The sequence below is a fragment of the Cetorhinus maximus genome, chromosome 19, assembly GCF_964194155.1.
Source record: "Cetorhinus maximus chromosome 19, sCetMax3.hap1.1, whole genome shotgun sequence".
Lineage (NCBI taxonomy): Eukaryota > Metazoa > Chordata > Chondrichthyes > Lamniformes > Cetorhinidae > Cetorhinus > Cetorhinus maximus.
The window spans coordinates 41182272-41199334 of NC_135897.1; the positions used below are offsets into that span (position 1 = coordinate 41182272).

General features: G+C 45.8%; 1 long non-coding RNA gene across 1 annotated transcript in view; it reads left to right on the plus strand.

Annotated features, from left to right (window-relative positions):
• Positions 1-4342: 4342 nt before the first annotated feature.
• Positions 4343-17063, plus strand: part of LOC144694179 (uncharacterized) — a 28347-nt gene continuing 15626 nt past the window's right edge. Inside the window, exon 1 of the long non-coding RNA XR_013579669.1 lies at positions 4343-4442. This is a non-coding gene — a long non-coding RNA (uncharacterized LOC144694179). The remainder of the gene's footprint in view (positions 4443-17063) is intronic.

Sequence of the window (17063 nt, forward strand, 5' to 3'; positions counted from 1 at the left end):
GTCTTGGATGGTGTCAAACTTCTTGGAGTTGGAGCTGCACTCATCCAGGCAAGTGGGCAGTATTCTGTCACATTCCTGACTTGTGCCTTGTGGACAGGCTTTGGGGAATCAGGAGGTACTCTCTGCAGAATTCCCAGTCTCTGACCTTCTCTTGTAGCCACAGTACTTATATGGCTGGTCCAGTACAGCTTCTGGTCAGTGGTAACCCCGAGGATGTTGATAGTGGGGGATTCAGCGATGGTAATGCCATTAAATGTCAAGGGGAGATGGTAAGATTCTCTCTTGTTGGAGACGGTCATTTCCTGGCACTTGTGTGGTGCGAATGTTATTTGCAACTTATCAGCCCAAGCTTGAATGCTGTCCAGGTCTTGCTGTATATGAGTACAGACTGCTTAAGTATCTGAGGAATCCTGAATGGTGCTGAACATTGTGCAATTGTCAGCGAATCTCACTACAGGGCCCCCCACCCAGGCAGACAGGGAGAAGCCTCTGTACCTGCTTGGAGCATTAGCACCCTAGCCTGCCATTGGGTGCCTGCTCCAAGCAGTTGAACAGACCCCGTCACGTCAGGAAAATCTCAATCAGCCTCCTTAACTTAACACGAACATGACTCATGGGGGCAGATGGCCGTGCCAGGCCCTGAATCCACCTCCCCTAAAATGACCAGCATTGGTAATGGTGTCAGGAAACCAGCACACAAGCTGGCACCGGTATTTTCAGGTGCCTTACGCCTCTGTTCCTGATTATGGTGGGGCCCAAAAATTCTGCCCATTGATTTCACTCATATTAGTGACTGGATAAAAATACACCAAGGGGCCTGCATGAGGACTACAAAAGTGTTCACTTTTTTTGTACAAAGCTCCCTGTGCTATTGCAGTTGTCTGATACATTTGTAAGGTTTACTGCTCTGCTGCAGCAAACACTAAGGCAGTGACAATATACTTTTGGCATCAGGCAACATATCCATTTATCCTCTTTTTCATCATCCAGCTATGCAACCTAATGGTGAATGTTGACATCGTTTCTTCTTCAATCACCAACCCTGACTCTTCCCAGATCAAAATGAAAATTAATGCTCCCTAGGGATCCCTTCTAGTGCTTCAGAAAGTACTCTAGGATCAATTACTTACCCTTGGAGTAGTTTGGGGTTCTTTAGGCCTTCACAGAGCACAAGCTAGTGATCCATAAGAATTTGGTAGAAGAGAGCCAGCAAGAGCAGAAAAGGGCTACCTGTGATGTCAGGTGACACGTGTGTTAAATCCTGGTGTTTCATAACATAATGGATCTTTCAATTTACCTGGTGATGACAACAGAGATATGCTTAAGAGGCTGAGACTTAACAAGGAAACATATGCAGTGTTGAGCCTTCAGACATCCCTCTACATAGCACTGAACATCCACTGGCACAGACAGCTGTCATCAAAGTCAGCGTGACTAAAATGTTTTATGTTTTAAGCTCCTCTCACATAAGTATTGGAAACATCAGGCAATTACTTGCCAACAGATGTATCTAAGAAGCCACTGTTGCATTATACAGAGGGCCAATGACCTCATCACTTTCACTGCTGATCAACGGCAGCAACATGAAAGGGCAATAGATTTCTACAGGACCACTGGCTTTCTCAGACCCCAGGTGGCAATTTCCTACAATCATATTGGTGTTTGGATCAGGCATCTGTCATTTTAATTCTCCTCCCCAATCCCACTCTGACCCCTCTGTCCACAGCCTACTGCAGTGTTCCAAGGAAACTCAAGGAACCTTGAAGAACAACATTAGATTTGTTGATTAAGCACTTTACAGCCTTCTGGAATTAACAATCTGTAATCTGAATTACAATTTCAGATCCTAACTGTTGCCTCCATTTTTTCTTTTACTTTCCTGATTTTGTTTTTTTTGTGTACTGTATTTTTATTTTTGGACGGCAGCTGTTGGTGATGATTCTGCTACCCCATTCACACATCTTTTGGACACATGTTTTGTTTCTTTGCTTATCCCATTACCATCTCACTTTGCTTTGCACCATCATCTCTTTTGTCTTTTAATCTCTCCTGCCTTCTGTTGTAGGGTGTTGGATACCATTTGGTAGGTCTTAATGAAGTCTATGTAGTATTAAGTAGGTTAACCGAATGTATTTGTTAACTACAAGAACTATGTACATTTACATAGTAAAGGGCTCAAGTTAGGAGTTGTCTCCATGCTTGCTGGTGCACACAACTCTGTCCAACACTAGACTGACCCCTAGGTGCAGGTCATGTGTTCTCTTACATCGCTGTATGGCCAGTACTGTACTCAGTCCCACGTTGACCCTAGATGTGCCAGACCCTTATACTACACCTCCTCTCCTCTTCTAAGTCTTTATCCAATGTATTTCAAGTTATTCTAGTTACCAAATGTATTTACATTGTTATTACCATCCTATCTCCCCCCTTCAAGTCTCTGAATTCATAGGTTCAGGCAGTCTGGAAGCCATATAACCCTTCCATATCTCATTCAAACTACTGTCAAACTACCACACTCACTTCCATCTGGTGATACATTGGCTCCACACTAGTACCAGCAATGGCCACTGCACCCATTGGTGCTGCTGGTATTGGAGAGCTGCTGGCCTCTGATAGGGACTCCTTGGGGTAGGATATCCGCCCTATTGGTGGCTTAATCAGATGGGAGGCCTGATGCTGCCCAGGTACGACCCTGATTAAATAGCAGTTCCCCAACAGGTGGGTGAAACTCCCAATGCCCACATTAAATCTCAGCTGTTAACTCTATTTCTCTCTCCACAGATGCTGCCACACCTGCTGAGTATTTCCAGTATTTCCAGCATTTTATTTTAGATTTTCAGAGTATTTTGCTCTTGCCAATTGATCCACTGTGAGTGATTCTGAATCTTATATGACCCAGTATTTTGGTATGGACATGGTATATGTTAGCAGCACAGAGCCATGCAAGCCAATGTTTCCTTGGAAGCTGGCATGATGACTTCATTTTAAAACAATTATCTGTGTCTCCCTAATTTGAAAGGGAGTTAAGACTACATGACTGGCACCAGGCAGAAGAGGCCAAGTCTTGTCATTCAGCCATGTTAATGACACCTATGTGCAGATGAACAGAAGCTCCTGAACATATCCATGATACCTGGATAGACCAAGTACTGTCTGACGGTACAAGGTCCCTCTCAGCCTCCATAATCATTGGTGTCTGCCACATTTTCCACAATGCTCGCCTGAAAAGAGATCTGAGCATGCAATTTGATGACCAGGATGACAAAGCTGTGGCAGAGTAAGAGGTTGAAATCCCATTGACAAATTAGCAATAGCTAATGCCGTCCAGGACCGAAACTTTCATACCCTGTTCGCCAATCTCAGCTTTTGCTGGTCTCCTGTTTACAGAAATGAAATACAAATAAACACTCAGGAAAGTGTTCAAATTAAGTGTAGTGTATTGTACTTGGATAGCTAAATTTGATAGCTCCTGAAAATGGACACGGGGATCTTGATTCGTGAGTAACATGCGCCTGTTGATTGCAAGCATGCCAACTTCACGCTGCCCACTCATTTTGTTTCCTGCATTGTGTTGTGAGAAATTGTTGGAAGCTTGACTTGGCACAGTATTAAAATGGTTTATTTCACATGTGTGACACCTAACCTACCATTCCTAATAAGCGACTTCTTTTCCAAAAGTGTGAAATTAGTTGGCGGCAGGATTTTGCTTATATAGACTGATGGGATTTTAGTGACTCTAGACCTCTCCAGGTTATTCACCGCAAAGACTCTGCACGTGAGCCAGCTGTCTGTGAAACTTTGATAGCTGATTGATACCTCTTACTTTAAGCCAGTGTATCCCATATCTCGTATGAAAGGTAGTGTGTGTGTGTGCGTGTGGCCGGGGGAGGGGGGATGATGGGGGGTGGCGGCACAGTGGCCAGGTGTGAATAAAACTGGGGTTACATGACACCAGAGCGTATAGGAAAAATACATTAAATTTGCTTTAGTCATTATTATTCATATCTCACTTGTGTGAAAATAAATGTAGAATTTTCCATATAAATTCCCATATCAAATTAACTAAATATTAGGATTATTGCAAAGCCAGGAAGTTAGCAAGGATACAAGTGAGAGATTTAAAGCAAGAATCGTGTTAGATTGAATTTAATATTACAATAAACCTGTCAGGATTTTTCCTTAGTGCTTGCCCTCCCCCTCCAGCACTAGAAAACTATTTGCCACTAGTAATCCGATTCCAGCTCCTCTCTAATGTTTATATGTCTCAAGTTTGTTGTAAAATTCAATTTAATGGCAATCCTTATAGAAACGTCTCCCATTTCAGTTGGGGCACAGGCCAGGAGCGAAACAACGCAATGAGATAAGCCGAGGGAACAGGTTTGGATTCCTGCCAGCTGGTGGGAGTAAGAAAATGCAAGGCTCGAGGTGAGAAGGAGGTTGTGGTGAATGTGAGTCCCGCTGATGATAATTTATAAACATAAACCTAAAAATGAAAGTAGTGGGGGCGGAGACCAAAAAAATCCCAGGGACGCAGAGGTCACAACAATTTTAATAGGAGGACATCAGCATCTTTTGGAAATGCCCATTTCTGCACCGCAGCCAGCCGGATTAACAGGCTGCCTGGTAACTGCGGACAGGGGAAAGCCTGCGGGAGAAAACCTCCGCCCGGGACCAGTGGGATGGTTCCCAGCAATGAGGAGAGGTCATGTTCGGTTGTCAAGGGCTCGGGAGTTTGGAGCCCGACAATTCGGTGAAGGGAGGAGGGGGTTGTTCCAGGACAGGAGTGGGTGTATTGGCAGTAGAGTTGTTTGCTGAGCCGGGAGGAGCATGCGGCTTGTCCTGGACCACAAAGTGTGCTCTAAAAGCACTTACGAGGCAGCATCTCTCGTCACCATGTTGCTGCTGGGTTCTGAACACTGGGAAACCCAGCCTGCAGCTCGGAAATTTAACTCAGGATCTCAAATGCTCTGTAGGACTCGCACTCACCTCCATGAAATTGGCACAAGCAGGCAGTGGAGAGGTCAGAGCCGCGCTTCGTGATTTTGAGATGTTGCCCCCTCCCCTCCCAGACCATCTCTTTTCCGTTGTGGGGCGGGCGGTAGGGGGTTAATATCGACACCATTTCGGACAGGAGTTTGAAACACAAATGCCCCCAGTGCAGCAGCTTAAATTTTAAAAAAGTAACACATTCCAGTTTGTTTTAGGTTTAGGTTTAGGTTATCTTTTCACAAAAAAGTGCAAGGTCATGAATTGTTCAAGAACGGTAGTGAAAATTGTTCCTAGTGACGTTTCTTAAAGTAATTATGCAACACACATTTGTGAAGTTACAATGGGTTGCAATTTATCAGCTTTTATCTTTGGTTGAAAGTTGGATCACTCACTAATATTGTTAACTACATCTCCTTTGTGCATCTTTAAATAAAATTGTTATTTGAATGTTTTCTTTAGGTTCAGTGTAGATATCTAAAACCTATGCAACTTTCCAGGTTACAGTACTCAACTGACCGACTCAGACAATTGCCAGCTCTCATGTAGACCATTAGATGGCACTCCTGCCACTATTAGTGTTTTGGGTACCTATTTTCTAAAATTACTTTCTAAGTACATTATAACTTTGTCTGCATACTTGAAAAAGATTTTGTTTAAACTTGGCAAACCAGTTCTTAGAGAGTGGAGGAATGTATGGAACAGTTCATTTGATAGTGAATTTATATATTTACAGATAAAATAGTAGCTGCAACTTTCAGCTCAAGGTGAGAAGTTATTAAATTGCAAATACTGATATAATTTTACACATATATTGTGTAATCACTTTCTAACAGGCTTCAAACTAACACAGTATTAAAACAGAATGCATTTCAGCTGCTTTGGAAACATGCCACCATAACAATAAAAGCAGCCTAGGGCAGTTGGATGTGGTGTGAAAATGTGGATGGGGGTAAATGGGATATTCTGGACCCTGGATTCTAGATATAAGTTCCTTTAGTTATTCAGCCACTCATTGTCAATATAGAGAATAATGCATACAGGATATTAATTACCACTGTCAATATCGAATCAGATGATTCAGACGGTATCAGCTGTATTAATAACAATATTTTAAACTGCAAATAAGTCATTCTACTGACTCTTCTTCTCCTTACACTCCTGCAGTGTTGAAATGTCTTTATTCTAATCTAATCTTTCCCAGGACCTCAAAATTGTGAATCTCCCTATGATCCTTAATTTTCCCTTCCATCTATAACCACACATATTTTTCAATCACACCTTGGTATCTTTCCTTTTATTTTAAGCTTGGTGGTAACCAGTATTTTGGGTTTTGTCATTTACCTGGAAGTCTGAACCCTAGCGTTAAACAGCATCCTTGAAATCATTTCTCAGAATTACTTACAATTATTGAACATGTATTTTCAAGTTTATCTGGATTACAGCAGTGCTATTATTAGGAACCACAACAATGAGTGCCCTTCCAGTTTTGAAGCATAATAACTTATGCATAACAGGATGAACAATTGAGTCAGCAAGTTTTAAAACAATAATCAACAGCCATTACTGCAAAATTCTCTGTTCCTCTGTTAATATTATAATTGGTTTTAAGGCTCTGTGCCAGCCTCACAAAGTCAGGGCATTAAAACTCCTTTCAGTCACCTCTGCTTGGTTGTTGAGTAACCAACCAGGAAATAAAGAAGAATGATTATGTATTGATATCAAGTTGTATAATGTGTGTCTCATTCACCGTCATTGCTTTTCTACTAAAAAGCAAACTTAGGGTCAATTTCCTCACGGCTGCTCACACTCCACAGCCACAATTGTCAGGTATGCAGAGAAAACCCCACATGCATGCACAAAATGGAGTTTCCACGGCACATCAGCAAAGTTACAGCAGCAGAGCAGGAGGAGAAATTTCCTGCATCAGCACAACCAATACACTTCAAAAGAACAGAATTTAAATTGAAAGCACTGGCAAGCACTTTAGTTTTCTAGGCTTAGAAATTTGACAGTAATTAAAAATGCAATAGTTTCATAAGCTATTGGACTGACTTCAATATAAGGCCCATTTTCTCATCATCTAATTCTCCAAGTCCCTCTCCATCTTTATTGTTTTATTGATGTGGGCATAACCAAGGCTTTAAAGCTACATTTAAACAAATGCAATTTTTCCTTCAACTGGCCATTTGCTATTACAAAGTGAGTTTATATTTATCTCCATCATATTTTATTCAGATAGAGCTGCTATTACTCTGAAAGCCTCAATATGCCTCTCTGATGGGTTTGTGTAAAAGCATTATTTGGAATGGCACTGACCCATGAAGACCCAAGAAGACACATTTGTTTTATTCCTGACCAGTGCTGAGTACGATGATAGTAACTCTGGTAGTTGGAGGGGGCAAGGCAGGAGAGGAAAAGAGTTACAGATAGAATCAGTCTCTGGGATAACAAGAAGAAAAATAATCCACCAGAATTCTCTCTCTTGATTGTTAAATAGTGAGCCTTGTTGGATGAGCTTTTATCTGGAAACCGTGTAAAGACGTGATCAATCTTGACAGTGATGACAGTATAACCCTATGCCATCCATTGCCTAAGTTTAACATGAGGGATATCTAATCAGGTGCTGTTCCCACTTGTAGAACAATAGCACAGGATGGCTTGTTCCTGGAGAAGAGAGATAAACAAGGAAACTCAGAAAAAGGAGGATAAAAGAATGCCCTGTGTAATATGTACCCCGCAGCCTGGAAATGATGGAAAATTGTATAAAATCAACTTGTTTTCTTTAAATCATATCTATCCAATGCCCTCTATACTTAGGTGTTGCACCTTGGTAACACAGCATTTGACAGCAAATCTTTCTGGACTGAGGGAAGTACACTGAGCTGATAGCATTCATTTCATCTGAGACAATGCATACAGGCTGGATCCCATTCTTTGCTTGGCTGTCTAGAGTTTCTGGGGGTGAGGTGGAGGAAGTGAGTAATGAATCTTTGCTCCACTCATGGCGTGGGGTGGTATTCTCTAAGAAGTAAAAGTCTGCTTCCCTTTCTCCATGAGATGGTATGCTCTGACAAGAAACAGTTATGCTAAGAGCTGGCAGAACATTCTCAATGTTGACTTATGAGCATTAAGTTAGGCTGGAATTTGAAATACAATGCTTAGCTGCCAGAGTTAAATGCACAACTTTGAAGAAAACTCTGTTGGGATCAAAAATGAGCTAAGTTGGGTGTGAAATTGCTCCTTGGCTGGAGCACAAAATAACGAATTGGCAGCCTGTCTCACACCCCACCCAATTTTCCTTTTGGATGGGGTGTAAAATGGGCTGATTTGTTTTCGCCCATTTTGTGGTAGCATCAAAGTAATTTCACCCCCATGAACTTGTGAGGTGTAAAATCTTAAGGTACCAGTCGTAAGTACCAATTGAAAAGGGGACAGACACAAGGCAGGATTTTGTGGTGAGAACAGAAGTTTTTTAATCTGCTTTTTGACTCTTTTTTATGATTATCGTGTAAACATGATAGCAACACATCTCTTCTTGACTAAAAAGTGCTGTGCTACCTCATAATTATTTTATAAGCACCCATATTCAGATGAACAATCTTTATTTTCATGCATTCTCTGTGCTTTCTTTCAAGAAACAATTTACTGATTTTCATTCAGTTCTGTTGACTGTATGGCTTTGCTGGTCCTGAACTGCATGGAACCACTTCATATTTGTTGGTTTAAGAAATTAAATTTACTTTGTAATGTTGGTCTAGTGACACATGAGCAATCTATTAAAGCATTTGGGCATCATACCTTTTTTGGCCGATGTATAACTAACTATAAATTCAGTTTATAAAATAAACAGTAACATATTGGATGTATTTGATAATGCAGTATTAATTGCAAGTGAATTACACTTACAGTACAATCCTCTAGTTCCTGTCACATAACGAGGGAAGTCTTAGCTTATGAACCCTACTGGATATTTGCTTCCTTCTGACAATACCATTTTTAAAGCATTCAACAGAATTCACTTGTTAATTCTGCAACTTTTACAAAGGGCAAGGCTCTAATTTTGCCATTTGTATTTATACACATGGTGGTACTTGTCACAGCACATAACTGCCTGAAATTACTATTGGTCAGGAGGTTGGGGGAAGTGATTTCCCACTGATCCGAGTTTCCATTGACCTTCCACCAGGAGATTGGCAGAAATTTGGAATATTCTCTGCTATTGTCTTTTTCTTTGGGACATGTAATGGAGGCAATATCAAAATTAACATTTAAATTCTTATTTAAACATATTTCTGTTGTGTATTACTGTGAACACTGCACACTATTCCAAATTGTGTAAAGGGATAAAGTGGCTAAACCCCTCTCTTCGATTAAATAAAGACATTTCAGAACGACTCCCCTTATGTACTTAACATTCACAATGAAGAACTTCTCAAGGAAGCAAGCTTCTTCCTTGAACAGAGGCCTGAACAATCCCCATCCACCACTACTCTCCTCCGTCTGGCTGAACTTGTTCTCACACTGAACAATTTCTCCTTTAACTCCTCTCACTTCCTCCAAATAAAAGGTGTGGCTATGGGTACCCGCATGGGCCCCAGCTATGCCTGTGTCTTTATGGGGTATGTGGAACATTCCTTGTTCCAGTCCTACTCCGGCCCCCTCCCACAACTCTTTCTCCGGTACATCGATGATTACTTCGGTGCTGCTTCATGCTCTCGTCGGGACCTGGAAAAATTTATTAATTTTGCTTCCAATCTCCACCCCTCCATCATTTTCACATGGTCCATCTCTGACACTTCTCTTCCCTTCCTTGACCTCTCTGTCTCAATTTCTGTTGATAGGCTGTCCACCAATATCCATTACAAGCCTACCGACTCCCACAGCTACCTCGACTACAGCTCACACCCCGCTTCCTGTAAGGACTCCATCCCATTCTCTCAGTTCCTTCGCCTCCGTCGCATCTGTTCTGATGACGCTACCTTCAAAAACAGCTCCTCTGACATGTCCTCCTTCTTCCTTAACCGAGGTTTTCCACCCACGGTCGTTGACAGGGCCCTCAACCGTGTCCGGCCCATATCCCGCGCATCCGCCCTCACGCCTTCTCCTCCCTCCCAGAAACATGATAGGGTCCCCCTTGTCCTCACTTATCACCCCACCAGCCTCCGCATTCAAAGGATCATCCTCCGCCATTTCCGCCAACTCCAGCATGATGCCACCACCAAACACATCTTCCCTTCACCCCCCCTGGCGGCATTCCGTAGGGATCGTTCCCTCCGGGACACCCTGGTCCACTCCTCCATCACTCCCTACTCCTGAACCCCCACCTATGGCACCTCCCCATGCCCACGCAGAAGATGCAACACCTGCCCCTTCACTTCCTCTCTCCTCACCGTCCAAGGGCCCAAACACTCCTTTCAAGTGAAGCAGCATTTCACTTGCATTTCCCCTAACTTAGTCTACTGCATTCGTTGCTCCCAATGCGGTCTCCTCTACATTGGAGAGACCAAACGCAAACTGGGCGACCGCTTTGCAGAACACCTGCGGTCTGTCTGCAAGATAGACCCAAACCTCCCTGTCGCTTGCCATTTTAACACTCCACCCTGCTCTCTTGCCCACATGTCTGTCCTTGGCTTGCTGCATTGTTCCAGTGAAGCCCAACGCAAACTGGAGGAAAGGCACCTCATCTTCCAACTAGGCACTTTACAGCCTTACGGGCTGAATATTGAATTCAACAACTTTAGATCTTAAACTCCCCCTCCCCCCATCCCCATCCCGTTTCTTCCCCCTCCCCAGTTTTAAAAAATTTTTTTTATATAGGTTCTTCTTTTCCCACCTATTTCCATTATTTTTAATCTACAACTAATACCTTGTTAGTCTTTCCACCCCACCCCCACTAGAGCTGTACCTTGAGTATCCTGCCATCCATTCTTAATTAGCACTTTTCTTAGATAATATCACCACCTTCAACACCTCTTTGATCCTTTTGTCTGTGACATCTTTTGATTATCTGCTCCTATCACTGCTTGCTTGTCCCCACAACCACCCCACCCTCAACTTCTCTCTCCCCCCGCCCCCCACCTTAAACCAGCTTATATTTCACCTCTCTCCTAACTATACTTCAGTTCTGTTGAAGGGTCATGAGGACTCGAAACGTCAACTCTTTTCTTCTCCACCGATGCTGCCAGACCTGCTGAGTTTTTCCAGGTAATTCTGTTTTTGTTTTGGATTTCCAGCATCCGCAGTAGCTTTTAGCTTTTTGTTTTTAAACCCTTTAAGGATTTAAAGACCTTTATCGTTTGAGAGAAATTTAATTTAATTCTGAAGTGATGTTGAGCAAAACATAAAGCAGAACATAGTGACAACAAAGTCTGAATACTGTAGGCATGTTGGCTGAGAATTGAACTATTTTCATGGCTATAGACTTGAAGAAATTAAGTAAAATGGTAACCATTTCATTGATGTCTAACCTTGCTCATCTTTCTTCCACTTGTGAAATCTGATGAATCTTCTTAGTTAATTGTTCTAATGTGAATGCATGGCTTTGCATTGAACTCTATTTGTCGATTAGAAATTTCCACTCAAAATACACTGTTCTGATCAGGTGAGGAAGGGTCAAATTTTTGCCCTCTTTTCCCTCCTCTTTTGACCACACCAGGTTTTTTGTTTGAAAAGGATATGCTTGCCAATTCAGTGAATATTTAACTGTTTACAGGCTGTTATCATTAAAGAATCAATCAGGCAGCTTTTCTTGAGTTTAACAAAGAAAGAGGTTAGCTTTTTATACTTAAACCAATCTAAGTAAAATAATAAAAGATGCTCTGACTTCCGCACGCATATGTACACACACACACACACATACACAAAGCTCAAACACACATACAAATGTAGATACAGAGTGTAGAAGGATAGGTTGGTCAAATTAGAGTCCATAAAAAAAAGGGAATATACAGTCTGTAGTTTGGTGACTCAGCTGGATTCAGGTGGAATTCGATGGGCTTGATGTTTCTGATTTAAAGATAAGGACAACTGATTTGGTTGTTCTTCTGGAGATAGTAGTGCTGGGTTATATTCTTTTAATTATTTTATTCTCTCTGCAGTAGGGTGTCACTGGATGGTCACAGTCAGCAAATAGGGTTTGAAGCTTGCAAGGTGTGTTGGAGAGGGATGGAGGCAGGAGAGACCCCAATTGGGTCCTCTCTCTCAGCGTCTCAGCTTTTCAACCTCCGTTCTGCAGAGAAACTGGTGCTTAAACATACAAAGGGTTGGCTTATCATGTGATCTCCTCTCTCCAACTCCCCAGGGCATCCACATAAGGTCATTGTCAGTGTATTCCAAAGGTAACTTGATTGGATCATGTCTGGGAAGCTCTCCTAGCCAGGGTCCCATTGCCTAAGTGATTAGGCTTAAGGGTTCATCCCCAACAGTTGAATGCCTCAGGAGATTGCCTTAATGCCTTGCTGATGGGACATGAGGTGTGGGTCCTTCACATTCCCCTGAAGTCATTATCTTTGGGGGGTTTTGCAAACATTTTGTCCCCATTCAAATGGATTAGGATGTGAAATGTACAGTCATGCAAATTGTGGTAGCAATTTTTGGTTGCATGCTCAGTTCACCTTTAATCTCTGTGTTTAAAAAGTCTCTGGGCAGAATTGTCCCAGATTTGCGCTAACTGCGGTATTGCGCAGGTTTTACTCTCCATCTACAATAGCGGCTTTTCATGCTGTATCGTCCCAAACCCACCGCATTAATTATGCATTCCCGGGAAACGTGCCATTTCCATGGTGGGCAGGCTTCTCATTCACCTGCCACGCCATCACCGCGTCTCTTCTTTAAGCCAGGCACCATATTTAAAGTCCAGCCATGTGCACACCTCTCAGTGCTTCCAGCCCACTACTGCAGCAAAGAAGACATGGCCCTGAAAGGCAAAAATACTGCTGCCCCCAGGTTTAATGGCGCATCCCTCAAGCACCTTTTTGATGCAGTGGAGGCTCGCCGTGATGTCCTCTACCCCTGCATTGCTGCAGGAAGGGCAGCAACCTCACTAACCCGGCTTGGGAGGCGGTGGCAGTGGTGGTCAGTGCCAGCGCCCTTCAAAAGGGGACAGCAACCCAGTGCTGCAAGAGGATGAATGATCTCCTCCATTGCGCCAGGGTAAGTCACTCTTCTCATCACTCTCAACTCACACGCTCACAAACCCATCACACATTCATAGGGCCCTCACTCACTGCCGGTTCAAGGGACATCACCATTCACTCCCTCGCAAACACTTTCATTGTCCTCATCCAGTCCATGGGATCACTCACCACTTACATTTGCCAGGCATATTTATCATCTGGCCTGGCAGGCATCCTGCTTACACTCTCTCCACCTCTATTCATGCAGGGCAAGCTGGCACAGATCAAGAGGGAGAAGTCACAGACTGGTGGAGGAATGCCTGAAATCAAGGTCCTCATGCACTTTGTAAACAGACCCATCCAGTTGGCCAATGAGGACCTGGACTGCTCCTGTATTGATGGTGAGGTCGGCGCTGCTCTACCAAGTGAGGATCCAGCAGTGGAACATCCATCAGACAACGATGCTGAGAGTGATGTGCCCTGTTTCACAGGCCACTGCCATGCACTAATTATCTCCCCTTGCTTCTGCAGGCACATCTGCCAAACAGCCAACAGAGCCCATGATCCAAGGCCTCTAATCGAGTCCTGAAGAAACCTCTGAAGAGGAATCTGGAGGCACCCTCCTTGATGTCCTGTCACAGCGCTCACCCACACCCTCCACCAGTGCAAAGACACACATTTTGATGGGACCTAGCACATCGCACTGTCTGATCCACAGCAGGCGGTGGCAGGGACTTCCCTGGTGTCCGGCACTTGGAGGACTTCTGGGGCCTGAAATTTGCTGAATCCAAGTCAGATGATGAGCCCCTGGACTCGTCACAGTTGCTGGAGCTACAAAGGCAAGCTTGGGAACATCAGGAAGGGATGTCCACTGCACTCCTCAGACTGCAAGGCATGATGGAGGAGTCTGTCCACCTTCAGGCTGAGGCAATAGCACCGGGATGTAAACACGCCAGGTCAACACTGGTAGGATGGCGGTTGCCATGGGACCTTGGTCCAGGAGGTTGCTCCTGCATTGCTGCATGGGCTCAACTCCATTGTTGATACCATAGTTGGCCTCCAACATTGTACACACGAGAGGGGCGCTGGGCAGCTCAATCTCACTCCAGCTACCCCTCTTCCTCCTCAAGGAGTCAACCTGGGACCCCCGGGCACCCATAGGGAGGAGGATCTGCAGGTGCACACTCCAGGTCCATCCATCCAGGTGACTCCGAGAGTGTCCGGCCGTCCAAATCCCCTCTTCCTGTGACTTCAGCAGCTTCAGCTCCACAGGTTGAGGAGGGTGCCACTGCCACACAGCATGACTCCGAAAGCAGGCCGGGGCCCTCCAGGTCTCGGATCTCCAGAGGACGCCTGCCACGGTCATCACAGACAGGGCATCACAGTCAGCAGGCTGGCCCCACCTCCATGTGGATAGTCGGGGAGCACCAAGACATAACGGCTGGGTTAGGAACGTTAAGAAGATGTACCTCTTTTGGAGTCAAACAATTAAACTAAAGTAACAAAACCAGCTACAAATTAAACGCAGACCCTAAGTCAGGGTCACTGCAAACCCAAAGACAAAATTTAAAGGAAACTTACAAAATCAAACCAAAATGTGATCAACAGGGTCGATAAAGCACCCAGCCCCTGCGGTGCACACCGGGCACGGACGGCCTCGAGAGTGCCGGCAGACACCGCATGCTCCCTCTTCAGGGACACCCAGCTGTGAATGTAGCCGCGAAAGAGGGGCAGACAGTCGGGTCAGATGACCCCCTCGATCACCCGCTGCCTGGACCTGTTAATGGCCAACTTGGCCAGGCCCAGGAGCTGGTTCACGAGGAGGTCCTCCTCCCTCCTGGCCCCCCTCCACACCGGGTGCCCGTAGATCAGGAGCGTGGGACTGAAGTACAAACAAAACATTAATAAAAGGTTTTTTAAATAACTGAACAGGGAGTGCAGCCTATCACTATATAAGCATGGTTCACGGACTCCACAAGACCACAAAAAGGGCAGGTATCCTGGGAGTCCGTGAACCTACACATTCTGTGGTTATACGGGACTGCTGCGTGCAACACCCTCCACCCCAGGTACCCGATGGAAAGTGGGAGGACACCTCTGTAGAGGGTCCCCCAACGGGGACCTCCTCTGCCGGACAGCAACAAGGCACACCACGGCGTGTCTGGGCGGTGGGAGAGGGCAAGGAATTGAAAGGTGTGCAGCAGCAGTCTGTACAGGAAGCCCCTCCGCGCCGTGCCAAAGGGCACGGAGGGCATTTCCTTGAGGCAGCTCATATTGCGGGGCACTGGCTCCCGAGGGAGGGTTCGGGGCTTGGGGCCAATGTGGAATTCCGTTCGAACAGGGGAACGTTCAGACGGAAGACCACCACGCACCTGAACCACCTCAAGGCCCAGTATGACTTCGGGTCCGAGCACGACCGTCCTGAGGTCTTGAATGGCATCGGCCGCGAGCCGGACGCTCACAGACGCATGATGCACCAACTCCTGCGGGAGCATCCAGCCCACTCCTCCGCCACCCAGCATGTCCCCGATCCTGGTCAACCCGGCAGTCAGAGCCCTCCTCTCCGCCAGCCACTGAAAAGGATGGAGGGGCGGATTCTGAGCAGCGGCTCTCTGACGATAGCCGCTACTCCTGACAGGGGAGAGCTGCGTCGCAAGGCGACCATGTTCCAGACTTTGATCAGGTCCTGGTAAAAGATGGGCAATGCCTGCAAGGAGCCACGAAGGCCTCTCAGATCTATGAACAGGAGCTGCACCTCATACTTCAGGCTGTGCACCTGGCGGAAAAATTACATCACCAGGGCACGCCATCTCAAAGAAGATGTAACTCTTTCGGAGTTAAAACAATTAACTAAATTAACAAAATAAGGGGTAAATCAAGCACAGCCCCTAAGTCAGGTCAGCTGTAAAACCAAGGACAAAGTTTAAAGGAAACTTACAAACATTAAACCAAAATGTGATTAAAGGGGTCAACAAAACACCCCAGTCCCCGCGGCACCCACCGGGCACGGAAGGCCTCGATGGTGCCGGCAAACACCGCGTGCTCCCTTTCCAGGGACACCCGGCCGCGAACGTAGCCGCGGAAGAGGGACAAACAATCGGGCGGGACTCCCTCCTCGATCGCCCGCTGCCTGGACCTGTTAATGGCCAACCTGGCCAAGCCCAGGAGCAGGTTCACGAGGAGGTGCTCCTCCTTCCCGAACCCCTTCCACACCGGGTGTCCATAGACCAGAAGCGTGGCACTGAAGTGCAAACAAAACAGCAACAGAAGGTTTTTTAAATAACTAAAAAGGGAGTGCAGCCTATCACACCCTATATAAACGTGGTCCACGGACTCCACAAGACCGCAAAAAGAGCAGGTGTCTTGGGAGTCCGTGAACCTAAACATCCTTCTATTGTAGGGGACTGCTGCATGCAACACCCTCCAACCCAGGTCCCCAATAGAAAGCGGGAGGACACCTCCATAGAGGGCCTCCCATCGGGGGCCTCCGCCGCCGGATGGCAACAAGGCACGCCAGGGCGTGTCCGGGCGACCGACAAGGGCGAGAAAATGAAAGGTGTGCAGCAGCAGTCCGTACAGAAAGCTCCTCCGCACCGTGCCAAATGGCACGGAGGGCATGTCCCCGAGGCAGATCATATTATTGCGGGGCACCAGCACCCGAGGGAGTGTTCGGGGCTTGGGGCCAATGTGGAATTCCGTCCGAACAGGGGAACGTTCAGCCGGAAGACAACCGTGCACCTGGGCCACCTCGAGACCTAAAATGACATCGGGTCTGAGCATGACCATCCTTAGGTCTTGGATGGCATCGGCTGCGATCTGGACACTCACTGACGCGCGACGCGCCAACTCCTGCGGGAGCATCCAGCCCAGTCCTCCGCCACCCAGCACATCCCCGATCCTGGTCACCCCGGCAGCCACAGCCCTCCTCTCCGCCAGCCACTGAAAAGGACGGAGGGGCGG